The sequence below is a fragment of the Sphaeramia orbicularis genome, chromosome 21 (genome assembly GCF_902148855.1).
Source record: "Sphaeramia orbicularis chromosome 21, fSphaOr1.1, whole genome shotgun sequence".
NCBI lineage: Eukaryota > Metazoa > Chordata > Actinopteri > Kurtiformes > Apogonidae > Sphaeramia > Sphaeramia orbicularis.
This window is the reverse complement of record NC_043977.1, coordinates 17,805,074-17,823,126: the sequence shown is the minus strand read 5'-3', so window position 1 is coordinate 17,823,126 and position 18,053 is coordinate 17,805,074.

The window sequence follows — 18,053 nt, the reverse complement described above, 5'->3', positions numbered from 1 at the left end:
GTTTAAGGTAGATGTGTCAAATTGTGAGGTCTGCATCAATGCCTTGGCACCTGTACCAACTCAATAGGTTAATAGTTTTACAAGGCTATGCCACTAATATGCAGGTGTGCCCATGTGTATCATCCCCCCACCCCCACCCCCACCCCTCCTTTGCTGTGGATTTCACATCAAAGACTAATAATATTGCACTCCGCCACCACCTCGCTCTCCCCCTGGTCATTCAGCTCAGCCCATCAGGGAGCTGCAGCCTGTAATTGGGTGTGGAGCCTGAGAGGGCATGTAGTGGACGGCTCAGGAGAGACTGCAAGAGTCAATTACCAGAGCTGACAGTGGTGTGGAGAGAAAGGTACACCAGACACACTGTAGTGATCTGTCTGAGCAGGATAAAGGAGAGAGCCAGGCTGTGGGCTAATGTGAGACAACACGCTACATTTCTCACTTCACAGTGACAGCTGCGACATTAGGGGTTAGACATACGACCAAAAAAAAAAAAAAAAAAATAGAAAGAGATGTCAGTTTATACGGTTGATTCTGTCCACCGATCTAATTATCTCATACCATTACTGATCGTAGTGTAAAAATAGCAACCTTTTTTTTTTTCTTTTTATTACATTACAGCCTTTCAGTGTATCCCAGCAGCGAGACAACAGATAAACATTAGTGCCCTGGCCGCTCAGTCTATTCAATCTGCTTGTTTTTCTTTTTGCATTTTTGTTCCTGTTTATGTCACTCGCACTTGCTGTTAATGATCGCTGATGGTCTATAATAGACATGTATGGAATATGGCATGTGTTTCACGGAGCCGTCAAGATGATTTTCAGAGTTTCAGTAGGTTTTCAGCAAACAACTGTCTCTTCATTTCAACTTAATACAGTAGAGTTCTCCACCGTGTTCAATCATTTATTACAAAATGACATATGCTTCTTTCTGTTTGTGCCTGGTATTGAAACAACTTAATCCTGTTTTATCTTACATCACATGTTGTTCAGTGTTAGCAAACAATTATATATATATATATATATATATATATATATATATATTTATATATATATCTATATATATATATATATATATATATATATATATTTCTGCAATGACTTGCTGTTTTTGCTTATTATAGTAATTATACTGCCCAGATCTGTCTGTCTGTCTGTCTGTCTGTCTGTCTGTCTGTCTGTCTGTCTGTCTGTCTGTCTATCTATCTATCTATCTATCTATCTATCTATCTATCTATCTATCTATCTATCTATCTATCTATCTATCTATCTATCTATCTATCTATCTATCTATCTATCTATCTATCTCCATCCATAAAGACTGTTTATAATGGAAAGAAGAGAATGACTATGAGCAAAACTATTACGAGAAAGTCTGGAAGATACTATTAAAGAAGAATGGGAGAAGATGTCACCCGAATATTTGAGGAACACTTGCGCAAGTTTTGGGAAGCGTGTGAAGGCAGTTATTGAGAAAGAAGGACGACACATAAAATAAAAACATTTTCTATTAAGTAAATTTTCTTGTGGCAAATAAATTCTCATGACTTTCAATAAACTAATTGGTCATACACTGTCTTTCAATCCCTGCCTCAAAATATTGTAAATTTTGCTTCCCCACCCTGTATGTATGGAATGTATTATGTCTCCTATGTATGGAGACTTATGGGACACCCTGTATATTTATTGTGACATAAAGCTGACATAGTAAATGTGTTCTTAAATCAAAGCTAAAGGCGTTTCAACAAAATATTCCACGGATGACTTTTTTTTGGCTGGTCATTGCGTAATTACAACTTCAAAACACACACTTGTGATTTTCTGTTTTCTCTTGGCTCCACAGATCTTTCTAGCTTCTGTCGGTTCATCGGTTCAGCTTTTTCTTATTACTCTCATCAGCTTTATATCTGCGCTCAGTGAGGCACATGTTGCCAACCAGACTGATCTAAACACCCACTTTCGACCACAAGCCACCGAAGGAGCACCGTTAAAATGCACCACTATGTTTATCAGTTAAAGAGCCATTTATGTCTGTAAGACCTTCGAGAAAAAAACAAAAACAAAAAACAGGCTGTCACTTAACTAGGTCACAGCCGTGTCTCTAAATACATATTGATGCTCTTGTAAATTGCATGATCACTTAACATGTTCACTAGATCAGTAAACTAATACCTGTTTAGCTCCCTTTAATTAACTTGTTATAGCAAGTACAACTGATGTCCTACATCACTGACTGCATGTATAGAGTAATACTTTCACATTGATTAATGGCAGTAATTTTAGCTTCTAATCTAGCTGTAGGAGCAGGAGCAGATATGTATTATCTTGCCAAATTTACTTTAAAGGGGTCATATTTTGCTAAACCCACTTTCATTAGTCTTTGGTTCATTTATTTGTGTATTTGGACCCAAATAGTTCCAAAAGTTTGAATTTGAACCCTCCAGGTGCTGCAAAGCTATCTTCATATTCATTTTGGCAAAAATAGAGTGGATTTCTACAGCCGTTTTAATTCCTACCATACCATACCATACCATACCATACCATACCAACTTTATTTCTAAAGCACTTTAAGAACTTTACAGCTGGCCAAAGTACCATACACGACTCATGAAACAAGGAAATAAATAAGTAAATAAGTAAGTAAAACCATGATAACACAGGGTGTAAGGCAGACTAGGAACAACAAAATACAGGGGTTGGACAAAATAATGGAAACACCTTCACCTCAAGATGATAATGCCCCAATCCATACAGCTAGAATTGTTAAAGAATGGCATGAGGAACATTCTAATGAAGTTGAACATCTCGTATGGCCGGCACAGTCCCCAGACCTCAACATCATTGAGCATTTATGGTCAGTTTTAGAGATTCAAGTAAGACGTCGATTTCCACCGCCATCGTCTCTAAAAGAGTTGGAGGGTATTCTAACTGAAGAATGGCTTAAAATTCCTTTGGAAACAATTCACAAGTTGTATGAATCAATACCTCGGAGAATTGAGGCTGTAATTGCCGCAAAAGGTGGACCTACACCATATTAAATTATATTTTGTTGATGTTTTAAGGTGTTTCCATTATTTTGTCCAACCCCTGTACAACCATCATAAAAACAGACAAATTAAAATCTGATAAAAACAGCATAAGAAATATAAAAAACTAGCAAAAAAAAAAAAAAAAAAAAATACTAATAATAATTTGTTGCGTCAATAACTAACTAGTTACGTCCCGACATTTGCACACATAACGTCAAAGCTGAATCCCAATTCACCTCTGACCCCTACCCCTCGATTTTGCGCGTACTCATGAAGGGGTAGTGTTGTCCCGATTGTCAATCAGACGGAGGGCAAGGGCCGAGGTGAAGGGGTGTATAGTCCTCAAAACTGAGATATTTCAGGACCACACTACGAACGAAGGGGTGGGAGAAATTTCGCATAATTCTGTTTGAATCATTGGCAAGATGGAAGCAAACACAGCCAAAAAGTGCAGCAATGTGATGAAAGAAACACACAAATGTACACATTTTCTTCGTAAACAACTTAATCATTTGATCGACCGTTTCAATGCTGTTTCAATGTGTTATAGATCGTATTTCTGCGGTTTATAGTTGATAGCCACTAAAAGACCACCAAAGCCCATGGAACAGAGGTGGTTACAGCGACTGACAGCATGGGGAATACTTTCGGAAACAAAGTTGTCGCATCTGTTTATAGCGGCAAAATAATCAATAAGCAAAAAAATAAGCAAAATAATGGAAACACCTTCCCCTCAAGATGATAATGCCCCAATCCATACAGCTAGAATTGTTAAAGAATGGCATGAGGAACATTCTAATGAAGTTGAGCATCTCGTATGGCCGGCACAGTCCCCAGACCTCAACATTATTGAGCATTTATGGTCAGTTTTAGAGATTCAAGTAAGACGTCGATTTCCACCGCCATCGTCTCTAAAAGAGTTGGAGGGTATTCTAACTGAAGAATGGCTTAAAATTCCTTTGGAAACAATTCACAAGTTGTATGAATCAATACCTCGGAGAATTGAGGCTGTAATTGCCGCAAAAGGCGGACCTACACCATATTAAATTATATTTTGTTGATGTTTTAAGGTGTTTCCATTATTTTGTCCAACCCCTGTATGTTCCTTAATACAACCAACAACTGAACATTTTAGGTAATTGTCTCAAAGTTTGGACATATTTTCATTTTTTACTACAACCGCTGCTGCTGCTAAACATCCGAAGTCTTAGGTCCAGTCCCAATTCACTCCTTAGCCCTCCCACTTACCCCTACCCCTTGGCCCTTGCACTTGGCACTACCCCTTGAAACAGAGTTGTAAAAGGGGTAGGGGCTGAAACATTACTCATTACAGGGCAACTGTGGCTACATATGTAGTTTACCACCACCAGAGGGAGAATGTGAGAGCGAATGAATAATGGGTCAATAATGTAAAGCGCTTTGAGTGACCAAAAAAGTGCTATATAAATCTAATCCATTATTATTGTTATTATTACTCTATGAAATGGGACGACCCTTCGCGACCTACGTCATCAGCAGTCATCAATGCTGCTATAAACAGATGCGACAACTTTGTTTCCAAAAGTATTCCCCATGCCGTCAGTCGCTGTAACCATCTCTGTTCCATGGGCTTTGGTGGTCTTTTAGCGGCTATCAACTATAAACCGCAGAAATACGATCTATAACACATTGAAACAGCATTGAAACGGTCGATCAAATGATTAAGTTGTTTACGAAGAAAATGTGTACATTTGTGTGTTTCTTTCATCACATTGCTGCACTTTTTGGCTGTGTTTACCTCCATCTTGCCAATGATTCAAACAGAATTAAGCGAAATTTCTCCTACCCCTTTGTTCGTAGTGTGGTCCTGAAATATCTCAGTTTTGAGGACTATACACCCCTTCACCTCGGCCCTTCCCCTCCATCTGATTGACAATCGGGACAACACTACCCCTTCATGAGTACGCGCAAAATCGAGGGGTAGGGGTCAGAGGTGAATTGGGATTCAGCTTTGACGTTATGTGTGCAAATGTTGGGACGTAACTAGTTAGTTATTGACGCAACAAATTATTATTAGTATTTTTTTTTTTTTTTTTTTGCTAGTTTTTTATATTTCTTATGCTGTTTTTATCAGATTTTAATTTGTCTGTTTTTATGATGGTTGTACAGGGGTTGGACAAAATAATGGAAACACCTTAAAACATCAACAAAATATAATTTAATATGGTGTAGGTCCGCCTTTTGCGGCAATTACAGCCTCAATTCTCCAAGGTATTGATTCATACAACTTGTGAATTGTTTCCAAAGGAATTTTAAGCCATTCTTCAGTTAGAATACCCTCCAACTCTTTTAGAGACGATGGCGGTGGAAATCGACGTCTTACTTGAATCTCTAAAACTGACCATAAATGCTCAATGATGTTGAGGTCTGGGGACTGTGCCGGCCATACGAGATGTTCAACTTCATTAGAATGTTCCTCATGCCATTCTTTAACAATTCTAGCTGTATGGATTGGGGCATTATCATCTTGAGGGGAAGGTGTTTCCATTATTTTGCTTATTTTTTTGCTTATTGATTATTTTGCCGCTATAAACAGATGCGACAACTTTGTTTCCGAAAGTATTCCCCATGCTGTCAGTCGCTGTAACCATCTCTGTTCCATGGGCTTTGGTGGTCTGTTAGTGGCTATCAACTATAAACCGCAGAAATACGATCTATAACACATTGAAACGGCATTGAAATGGTCGATCAAATGATTAAGTTGTTTACGAAGAAAATGTGTACATTTGTGTGTTTCTTTCATCACACTGCTGCACTTTTTGGCTGTGTTTGCTTCCATCTTGCCAATGATTCAAACAGAATTATGCGAAATTTCTCCTACCCCTTTGTTCGTAGTGTGGTCCTGAAATATCTCAGTTTTGAGGACTATACACCCCTTCACCTCGGCCCTTGCCCTTGACTGTGCCGGCCATACGAGATGTTCAACTTCATTAGAATGTTCCTCATGCCATTCTTTAACAATTCTAGCTGTATGGATTGGGGCATTATCATCTTGAGGTGAAGGTGTTTCCATTATTTTGTCCAACCCCAGTAAGTGGCTTAACAGGACAGAGCAGCACAGCCAACAACCTGGAAGGGGCGGGGCATGAAGTGGCTCATTTGCATTTAAAGGGCCAGCACTCAAAATGACCTTTCCGGTGTCATTACTCAGAAATAGGGTTGAAGATGGACCTGTGAAGGCAAAGCATGTTTATTTCTATAGCACATTTCATGTACAAGACAATTCAAAGTGCTTTACATAAAACATTAAAAGCATTACAGCAGAAGCAAAAAAAAGTATAGGCATGAGAAAAACAAACAAATAAACAAACAAAAAAATCAGATAAATAGATAAAACAGATTAAAAACTTTTAGCTTAAAAGGAACTCCGTGGATCTGAACTGATGAATACAAACTCTATTCAAATGCAGCTGAGAACAGGTGGGTCTTTAACCTGGATTTAAATAAACTGAGAGGTTTTCTGGGAGTTTGTTCCAGACATGTGGAGCATAGAAGCTGAACACAGGTGGTTCTGACTCTGGGAACTGATAACAGACCGGATCCAGATGACCTGGGTCAGGAGGTCAGTTGAATTAATAAAGAATTTAGACCCAAGCATAGCATTTACAGTTTATTTAGACCAGGGGTGTCAAACATGCGGCCCAGGGGCCAAATCCGGTCCGCCAAAGGGTTCAATCCGGCCCCTGGGATGAATTTGTGAAATACAAAAATTACACTGAAAATATTAACAATCAAGGATGTTAAAATAATTGTTGGTCAATTAATTCTAAAGTAGATGAGAACAGTAAAATATTATCATAATAAACTATAAATAATGAAAACTGCAAATTTGTCTCTGTTTTGGTGTAAAAAATGTAAAATTACACAAAAATGTTCACATTTAGAGACTAGTCTTTTACAAAAACAAATGTGAATATCTGAAATGTCTTAAGAGAAGTATGTGGAATTTTAATAATATTCTCCCTGTTATTTAATGTTTGGTGTATTTGCAGATCCACTGTGATCTGTAAGTTGTGATTCATGTGGATAAATGAGAAACTAAGGTGTAATGTTGTTAACATTGCACTTATTTTACTAAAGAATTTTACAGGTTGTTCATATTTGTTCATGTTATGTTCAAGTACAATTCGTAGATGTAAACATTTTAATTAGGGAATTTTAAGTGTATTTTTGCGTGTATTGCAGGATATTTAAGCATATTTAAGTGTATTGTAGGATATTTAAGCATATTTACGTGTATTTTTGCGTGTATTGTAGGATATTTAAGCATATTTAAGTGTATTTTTGCATGTATTATAGGATATTTAAGCATATTTAAGTGTATTTTTTATTTTACAGAATTGACTTTTTTCGCTCAAAAGTTCTTATCCTATTGTTTATATTATTTTACTGGTCCGGCCCACTTTATATCATAGTAGGCTGGATGTGGCCCCTGAACTAAAGTGAGTTTGACACCCCTGATTTACAGTTTATTTAGACCAGGGGTGTCAAACATGCGGCCCAGGGGCCAAATCCGGTCTGCCAAAGGGTTCAATCCGGCCCCTGGGATGAATTTGTGAAATACAAAAATTACACTGAAAATATTAACAATCAAGGATGTTAAAATAATTGTTGGTCAATTAATTCTAAAGTAGATGAGAACAGTAAAATATTATCATAATAAACTATTAATAATGAAAACTGCAAATTTGTCTCTGTTTTGGTGTAAAAAAATGTAAAATTACACAAAAATGTTCACATTTAGAGACTAGTCTTTTACAAAAACAAATGTGAATATCTGAAATGTCTTAAGAGAAGTATGTGGAATTTTAATAATATTCTCCCTGTTATTTAATGTTTGGTGTATTTGCAGATCCACTGTGATCTGTAAGTTGTGATTCATGTGGATAAATGATAAACTACATTAAACATTGCACTTATTTTACTAAAGAATTTTACAGGTTGTTCATATGTGTTCATGTTATGTTCAAGTACAATTCGTAGATGTAAACATTTTAATTGGGGAATTTTAAGTGTATTTTTGCGTGTATTGCAGGATATTTAAGCATATTTAAGTGTATTGTAGGATATTTAAGCATATTTACGTGTATTTTTGCGTGTATTGCAGGATATTTAAACATATTTAAGTGTATTGTGGGATATATAAGCATATTTAAGTGTATTTTTGCGTGTATTGTAGGATATTTAAGCTTATTTAAGTGTATTTTTGTGCGTATTGTAGGATATTTAAGCATATTTAAGTGTATTTTTGCGCGTACTGTAGGACATTTAAGCATATTTAAGTGTATTTTTGTGCGTATTGTAGGATATTTAAGCATATTTAAGTGTATTTTTGTGTGTATTGTAGGATATTTAAGCATATTTAAGTGTATTTTTGTGTGTATTGTAGGATATTTAAGCATATTTAAGTGTATTTTTTATTTTACAGAATTGACTTTTTCGCTCAAAAGTTCTTATCCTATTGTTTATATTATTTTACTGGTCCGGCCCACTTTATATCATAGTAGGCTGGATGTGGCCCCTGAACTAAAGTGAGTTTGACACCCCTGATTTACAGTTTATTTAGACCAGGGGTGTCAAACATGCGGCCTGGGGGCCAAAACCAGCCCGCCAAAGGGTTCAAACCAGCCCACGGGATGAATTAGTGAAATACAAACCTTACACTGAAGAAATTCACAATCAAGGATGTTAAAATAATTATAGGTCAATTCAATCTAAAGTGGGTCAGACCAGTAAAATACTATCATAATAAACTATAAATAATGAAAACCACAATTTTTTTGTCTCTTTTTATTGAAAAAAAAAAAAAAGTAAAATTACACAAAAAATGTTATATTTACAGACTAGCCTTTCACTAAAAATGCGAACAACCTGAACAACTATGAACAATCTGAAATGTCTTAAGAGAATTAAGTGTAATTGCACAAAAATTCTGCCTGTTATTAAATGTTTTATGTATTTGTAGATCCACTTTGATCTGTAAGTTGTAATGAACATGTGAAAATGAGAAGCTGAGGTCAAATAATGGCATAAATTGTTAAAATTACACTTTTTTTTTTCTTAATAAATTTCATTTTGTTCATGGTTGTTCATGTTTTTTACATCTTTTTTAGAGGATAGTTTGTAGATGTAAACATTTTGATAATATAATTTTACTTTTTTTCACTCTAAAACATAGAAGTTAGACATACAAATTTTGGAATTGATATTATCTATATATTCTTATTAGGGCTGGGCAAGTTAACGCGTTATTACCATGTTAACGCATTCATTAAATAACGCCGACAATTGTTTTTATCTCACCTTCACGCCGTTTTATTATTGTTCTGCCTTTCAAGCAAGTCTTAATTAATTTATACATACAGACTCTTATTTTGAAACTCATGCTTTTATTTTGGCGGTCCACGTGCCGGTACTGTATGTCCATGCTGGCTGAGGGGAGAAAAGAGCGAACTTTACAAGTAACTCTGAATCAAACTTTGTGTAACTCCTGCAGAAGCAACGTCTGTATGTATCAATCATTCTGTTGTTTGCTAAATAATTTCACATGCAAATGTGTCGTTAGAAACATGTTTATGACGTTATTTTGGATGTGTTTATTACAATGTGTTATTAACATGTTTAAGCTAATTTGTTTATGCTAGCAGTCGGAGATGGGTTGCTAATTCTTTATGCAGGCTCATGCTAAGTTTATGTAAATTCATTGGTTGTGTTTAGGTCTAATATGTCTACAGCTGCTCTCTTGTATATTCATGGATTTTGTTGTTCTTTTTGTTTTTTTTTTATTCTTACACATATCTTTATTAAAGTTTTAAGACACTACATGTCTTTTCTGATATGAATTGGTAACATTATGTTAATCTCCCCTGACCATAAACCCCCAGAATCACAAGCCCTCCCCATAGTTTTCACACAATTTATCAGTAAATACATGTTTCTGTGCGTCAAAAATTTAATGTGTGTGTCCAGCTGAGTGGACATTTTTGCAACTTCATGAAAAATAGGTTCATAATTTTTTTTTTTCATTATTTTTTAATGTATTTTTTTTTACATTTTTTAAAATTATTATTATTATTATTTTATTTATTTATTTATTTTTCAGAAGAAAATTTTCAATCGTATTGTTTTTTTTCATGCCTAAAGATGAATAAAAACACTCGGAAAAAATTTTGATTATGGTTCTCAAAATTCATGCATGAAAGGGTTAATTGCGATTAATCACAGAAATCCACGCGATTAATCACGATTTAAAATTTTAATCATTGCCCAACACTAATTCTTATGTTATTAATTATTTTAATGATCCGGCCCACTTCAGGTCATTTTGGGCTGTGTGTGGCCACTGAACTAATATGAGTTTGGCACCCCTGATTTAGACCACAGTTAAATGTTTTAAAAATACATAATTCCATTTTTAAAAAAAAAAAAAGCAAAATATCACTCCTTTAAGTCTTCATACACTACTCAAGATAGTCCATTCCATTTCCGGGGACAACTAGACAAAGGGAACAGCTGTCAGTTTATATGGGTCACTAGTAGGATAACAGTTACCAGCTGTGTGACGCTCAACTGTAAAATCATTTCGCCTGTAAAACAGTATAATAAATGTTTAAACACCGACTGAAGCCACAGCGGGTGTCGCTGATACCGAAAACAACGTCACACAGAAGTGTGTACGTTTAAGTGTAGATTCTAGTGTGTAAATGACATGATAATAAGGTGTTATTTTTTTGTACCAACTAAACAAATCTCTATTAAAACAAGGGGTGATAGAGATCAGACTAGCATGGTGCAGCCCAGGAGTTATCTCACCAGGATTAAGATTAGTGGAATGTAATGAAAAGATTACCTAGGCGCACGGATTCCAAAACCGTTAATGAGATTATCCGTGTATAAATCATTATTTCACTGCTAATCCATTATAGCCCAGCAGCCAGGTGCAGCACACTACAAAAATATAGATAGGAACACAGCAATATATTTGTATTTTATAGCCTATACTTTAACATAAACCCTCAAACAGGGCTTCTATCATAATAAAAAGGCAAAGACTTACTCAAAATAATATATAGTATCATAAGGGAGCTTGTGTTTCCTTTTTCTTGCTGTGAAACCATCTTACCCATCAACCTCCTGCACCGCTACCACCACCACACACAGACACACACATGCTCATATTCAACTGCCTCCACACCACAAACAACTCTTTCATGTCAAGTCTAGTTTTTTTTTTTTTTTTTTTTTTTCTCATTATCAGATTTTCAGACAAAGTTGCTGCAAAAGCCCACTGTGGGCTTTGCAGCGTGCACGGGGACTTAAAAGAACGTGAGAAGGTTTCACTTGTCGTCACATTATGTCTTCCATTTTAGTAGTAAGGAAACTACTCACTTACTGTATGGGAAACAGTGGTCAAAAGATTGTCAACACCTCCACTTGATAAAAAATTTCCTACATAGTTTAGTTGTAAGTGTGACCTCTTGACATCTTACCGACTTTTCTAACGCTCAGCTCTGACGCCTACACGGAGTGAAAGCGGCTACAGACTTTCTACCTCATCCATTGCACTTAAAGCGTACAAGTGTCAACACTTAACAGCTCAACTGTATGATACAATATGCATTTTCAGAAAACAGTTGTCAGCACTGGCATTAACCCTTTCATGCGTGAATGATGAGAACCTTAGTCAATATTTTTTTTCTTGAGTGTTTTTGCTCCTCTTTAGGCAAAAAAAACAAAAAAACAATGCAATTGATTTTTTTTTTTTTTTTTTTTTATTGGTGATAGTTAACAAGACAATGTGGACAGAAAAACAACAACACATAAACAAAAGGAAACTCAAACAAATAAACAAACAAAAAACAACAACAATGACAGAGTATTGACAAACAACGTCATATTACAATGAAAAAGATCAGAAATGTAAATAGCAATATGATAATAATAATGTTAACATGATGATAATGATAACAATAAAAATATTACTTTCTAATCCAAAAAAAAGGAAAAAGGCAAGGGGGGGGGGGGGGGGGGGCTTGGTTGAAGAGAGAAAGAGGGGAGGGGAGAGAAAGGGGGAGAAAGAAGAGTAGGTGGGAATGAAGGGGAGCAGGGATCCTGGTTTGTCTGTATATGGAGGTAGAGAGAGAGAATGAAGTTAATGTGGATGATGTCAATTAAAAAATGTTTGTTATGGGTTGGATGTGGTCTGATATGTGGTCCTGTACATGGCTGTGGTTTTGGTTACTGCTTTGGTACGAGTTCTGGGTGGACTTTAGATAATTTGTGAAGGGGTTCCATGTTTCCTCAAAGGCTGATATACTGTTTGTTTTGTAGGCTGTTATTTTTTCTGTTGATATGTGTTCTGAGAGTAAATTTGTCCAGTGGGTGATATGGCAGGAGTGTTTTGATTTCCAGTTTTGAAAAATGATTTTCTTGGCGATGGTCAGAGAAATTAGTAATGGGTTATTGTGTTTAGTTGGAATTGTAATGTGTGTCAAGTCCCCCAGCAAACAGAGCGTTGGGGATGCTGGGATTCTGCAGCCCAAGATACACGAGAGTGTTTCTGTGACTGTTATCCAAAATGAAAGAACTGGCTGGCAAGACCAGGTGGCGTGAAGATAATCATCTGTGTGACCCAGGGTGCACTGTGAGCAGATATCTGTGCTAATCAGCCCCATTTTAAACATTTTCCCCTGAGTGATGTGTATTCTGTGAATGGTTTTATATTGTATGAGTTGTAAATTTGTATTGGTGGTCATGGAAAAGATGTTTTTATTGATTTTTTTTTTTTTTTTTTTTTTTTTTTATGAACCTATTTTTCGTGGAGTTACAAAAATGTCCGCTCAGCTGGACAGCATGCATTTAAGTTTTGAAACAAAGAAACATGTATTTAAAAATCATCAGAAAGTGATATACTGTGTGAAAACTATGAAACAAAAACATTTTTAATAATAATAGCTTTATTTATATAGCACCTTTTAAAACAAAGTTTACAAAGTGCTTTGACAAACAAGTAAAGGGCACAACAGCAGGATACAAGATGTAAGTAAAAACACTAAAACAGAAGCAACATAATAGGAGAGATGTGTACAACAAATGCAGAAACATAACACTTCGAATAAATTAAATGAATCGGAATAAGGAGGGCAGGGGTAACGTAACATGATGCTGTTAAATCAATGCAAAAATAAAGACGTGAGATAAAATAACATCATGTATGAGAATATAAACCAACAATCAAACAGGATAAGATTCAAATTTTTAAAAAAATTAAAATTTAAAATTAAAATTAAAAGGGACAAACATCACATAAAAGCAAGTCTATAAAAGTGTGTTTTAAGAAGTGACTTTAAAGATGCCACTGATTCCGCAAGCCTTATCTCCTCGGGCAGGCAGTTCCAAAGTCGAGGGGCCCTGATGGAAAAGGCCCGGTCACCCTTAGATTTAAGCCTCGACTTTGGAACAGCCAGGACCCCTCTGCCTGAGGATCTAAGGCTGCGTGCTGGCTCGTAGGTAGCTAACATGTCATCTATATAGTTTGGGGCCAGACCCATTCGGGCTTTAAAAGTAATCAGTAAAATCTTAAAATCAATTCTAAAACACACAGGGAGCCAATGGAGGGATGCCAGGATAGGGGTTATATGATGTCGCCTGTTAAAACCAGTGACATCACATAACCCCTATCCTGGCAATTAATGGCACTAATTGCTAAATTGCTATTGTTTTCTCTCATTTTATCATACTCTAATATTTGTTGTTACTCATTTCATGCAGATAAAATCCTCCTGAGATCCAGGAAATTGACAGTTTTAGCTTTTTTACATTAAAAAATTGTCTTGACTGGAACCTACATAATGCAGTAACAGTTTTTTCAGATCCATTTTTAAAATTATTTTTATTTATTGATTGATTTTTTCATGGAATGTCCTTTGCAGTGCACAGCATTTTTAAAGTAAAACTGTCAAACTTTTGTCCCCGACAGAGGACAAAATGCATTGCTGGGTCTCAGGAGGATATGCAAAAAATAAATAAATAAATAAAATTGTGTGTTAATTACAGTCTAATAATAATTAGCAATTGATTTACACTAAAACGTGTTAGTGCAGATCAGGTTTATCAAGAACAGCAAAGTTACAGTAAGTGTATGAATTGCAGTGTTTTGGATGATGCATAAGAGTCCACTGTGTTGGCTGATATGGAACTAAAACAACAAAACCCATAAATAAACAATAGAACAGCCGTAGAATAGCTGTCCACTGGAGTGACTACTATGCATGAAAGGGTTAATCCTGATGCTCTTTTAGTCTGAGGCTATACTTTTATTTAGAATAGAAAGAAAAGGGTTTGTGGCAGCGCTCTTGCAGGTGCGCGGCCCGATGTCCCTAATCATTGAACTCAATTTCGTTTGATGCACACTTCGTACTGTCAAATGACAATAAAGGAAATTCTATTCTATTCTAATTCTATTATTTGAATCTTTGACACAGAGAAAATATTAATGAAATAAATGTGTTAATCTGACTTGGAACTTCATCGTACAGGTAAACACTAGCTTAAAAACTAAAATGTATATCCAAAAACAGTGCAAACAAGTGGTGCCAGGCACAACAAATCCACCCCTTGCACATATTTTGCCCATTATAACTAAACAGGAAGATTGTTCCCAGACTGAAGACTGTTCCCAAAATGTAATGAGATCCATTCTGGGTCACTGGCAATCTATAAAGAGAATTTGGTATGAATTCAACCAATAGTTTTGCTGCTACATACATGTGACATTTTGCCCATTATGAGTAAAATGGGGGAAAAAAATATTTTAAAAATTCATAAAAATTGTAACTTTGACCTACTTTTCCCAAAATGTAATGACATCTATTCTGGGTCACTGGCAATCTATAAAGAGAATTTGGTATGAATTCAACCAATAGTTTTGCTGCTACATACATGTGACATTTTGCCCATTATGAGTAAAATGGGGGAAAAAAATATTTTAAAAATTCATAAAATTGTAACTTTGACCTACTTTTCCCAAAATGTAATGACATCTATTCTGGGTCACTGGCAATCTGTAAACCCAATTTGGTATGAATTCAACCAATAGTTTTGCTGCTAGAGTGTAAACAAACAAACAAATGAACCAAACCAAAAACCATACCCCAGTGGTTTCCAACCTTTTTTGGCTCATGACCCCATTTTAACATCACAAATTTCTGGCGACCCCAGACATTCAAACCAGAGACTTTTTTTTTTTTTTTTTTGCTAAAATTAATTTGTTTTTGATCATGTAATAGTTTGTTATATTACGTTGCAAATAAATGTTAATTTTAGACGACATTTAGTCTATATAATGTATATTATTATGGACAGAGGCAGAAAAGCCAGGTGTAGATTACTGCACAAAGTGAGAATTTTCTTTTCCTTAGTCAGGATATGTACAGTCAGTCCAGCTTGGATTTACAAGGCTGACAATTAATACTGAACAAACAAGAACTCAAACTATGAATTATGAAAGAGCTGCAGCATCTGAAACTGACCACAATGAACATTTGAAAGATAAACAGTACCACAGTGCTTCAGTTTCAGCTTCACAGTTTGTCATGTCTTATATGTATTATGTGTTACACCCCAGCCTAGGGGTTTACCATGGCGAACATAATATGCTCATTTTTGTCCCCTCCCAGCTCCCAAGCACACACATCAGTCACAAACTAAAGTTCACAAGATTTATCTTTTACCAACTAAAGAAGGGTTAGGGGAGGGCGCAGCTAAAACAACAAACAAAAAGTCTTCCACGAGGTTCAAACTAAATTACCTAACCAAAATAAAGGCAAGAAATAAAATACAGAAAACTAACCTAAACTCCCTAACCATAAACAGGAGAAAAGGTGAAAACAAAAGAGCTGACCTCCGCTACCAGAAAAAGGATCAAATTGCAAAAATATAGTGCTGGGCAGCGATTAAAATTTTTAATCGCAATTAATCGCATGGATTTCTGCAATTAATTGTGATTAATTGCATAGTTATATGGGGGTTGCTGGCATCAACAGCGTGTATTGCCTTTAAGTGATATTTCAGACTTGAAGTACTCCGGTGATAAAAAAAATAAGTTTTTTACGTATGTTCAGTTGTTGTAAGAATGAATAGTATAAAATATCTCTGATGTGAACCTTTGTTGCTGGATAAAAAGACGTTGTAAATCTTATATTAATCTGTAAATGGTAATCGTTAGCGTGTCTATGGATTTTCCCATTCAAGTTAGCATCGAGCTAATCACATCAGAAATAAGTAAAGGTTAGTTCAAAGGCTGGCATATTATACCTAAACACAACCAATGAATTTACACAAACTTAGCATGAGCCTGCATAAAGAATTAGCAACCCATCTCTGACTGCTAGCATAAACGAATTAGCTTAAATATGTTAATAACACATTGTAATAAACACATCCAAAATAACGTCATAAACATATTTGTAACGGCATGTTTGCATGTGAAATTATTTAGCAAACAACAGAATGATTGATACATTCAGACGTTGCTTCTGCAGGAGGATTTGGAACGGCTGGTACTTGTAAACTTTCCTCCCTGTCTCTGTTGTATTTCCACCATAACGGCTCCATAACGTATTTCCCTCAAATCACTACAATGTCACTCGATTTGATTTCAATACATTTGTACTAGTATTTACATGTCATTTATATGTTTTGTATATTTTTCAAAATTGTAATACATTTCGTTAAATCCCACATCATGATAATAAGGACGTACAGTATTTCTCGCTATTATGCCTCTCGCTCGTATTCTAACATTATATCACATCACCTCATTACGGTCATCCGCTCAATTAAACATTTCTGAATTAAGTTTCACAGAAGCCGCCTTAGCATTTGAGAGTAACACGAAATGCATCTTGGGATATTTCCCAACCAAGTCTACACGAGTCACCAACCAGTGCATCCTTGGTTTAAACTAGCAGACACGAACAACATCTGGATATTCCATGCATTCTTGGTTTGTGCGAACTTTGGGCTGCGACTGATGACGTTTCATGAGATCGCAAGAACGGAAGAACAGATAAGAACGTGTTTTGAGAAATGGCTACTACCTTGCATTTTATGTTTGCAACTGCTTTTGTGCTACACTCTGTGTGTTTACATGACAACTTTTATTCCTGGTTTAATCTGAATAAACGTTAGATCCTATTTCAGATGCCCATGTAAACACCTTATTCCAGTTGAAAAAGAATAGTTCGGAATAAATTTAAATCCGAATAAAGTCACTGGTTTAATCCCCTTTTAATTCCGAACTAAATTATTCCTTGGACATGTAAACCCTTTATTCCGTTTGGACTTTATTCCTTCCGTTTTGCACATGCTCGTTGTCTTGTCCTGTTGCGATGACGCACACATTCTGCGCTGGCGGAAGAATATGTAATGCAGTCTAGTCTTACCAAACCGTTCCAGTGGGCTATTCTGATGGGATCTACCAGCCTGGAAAACCCTGAAGGAAGAGTTCACCACCTGTTTTTTTATTAATTCATTTGTCATGCACTAATGAGTTCGATAAGTGGGCAAATCAGTTTACACTGCAGTGTACCGACTGCCTTGTTCTCGCAGCCCTTCCATTAGCTTAGCTTAGCCTAGCTTAGCATAATCACTTCATTCCTCTGGTCAGACGTAACCAGGCTTTTATAGGTGATTCATAGTATTTTATGAGTGATTTTGTGAAACTCAGTTCTCCCTAATCGTTACTTTTGTCCGCTGGGGTCAATATGATCACAAATTGAGGCTCAAATCATGGCGATGTGACTTACTGCACTAATAAAATCTTGGGAAATAAAAACTAATGCAAAGCTAAAACGGTAAAGCAAAGCTAGTTTAGCGCATGCATCCCTTCCAACAAAAAGATTTTCCAACTTTCGTCAACACAACAGTCCCAAGATTGTATGAGTGCAGTAAGTCGCAGATCTAAAGAAATAATTAGGGAGAATCAGAT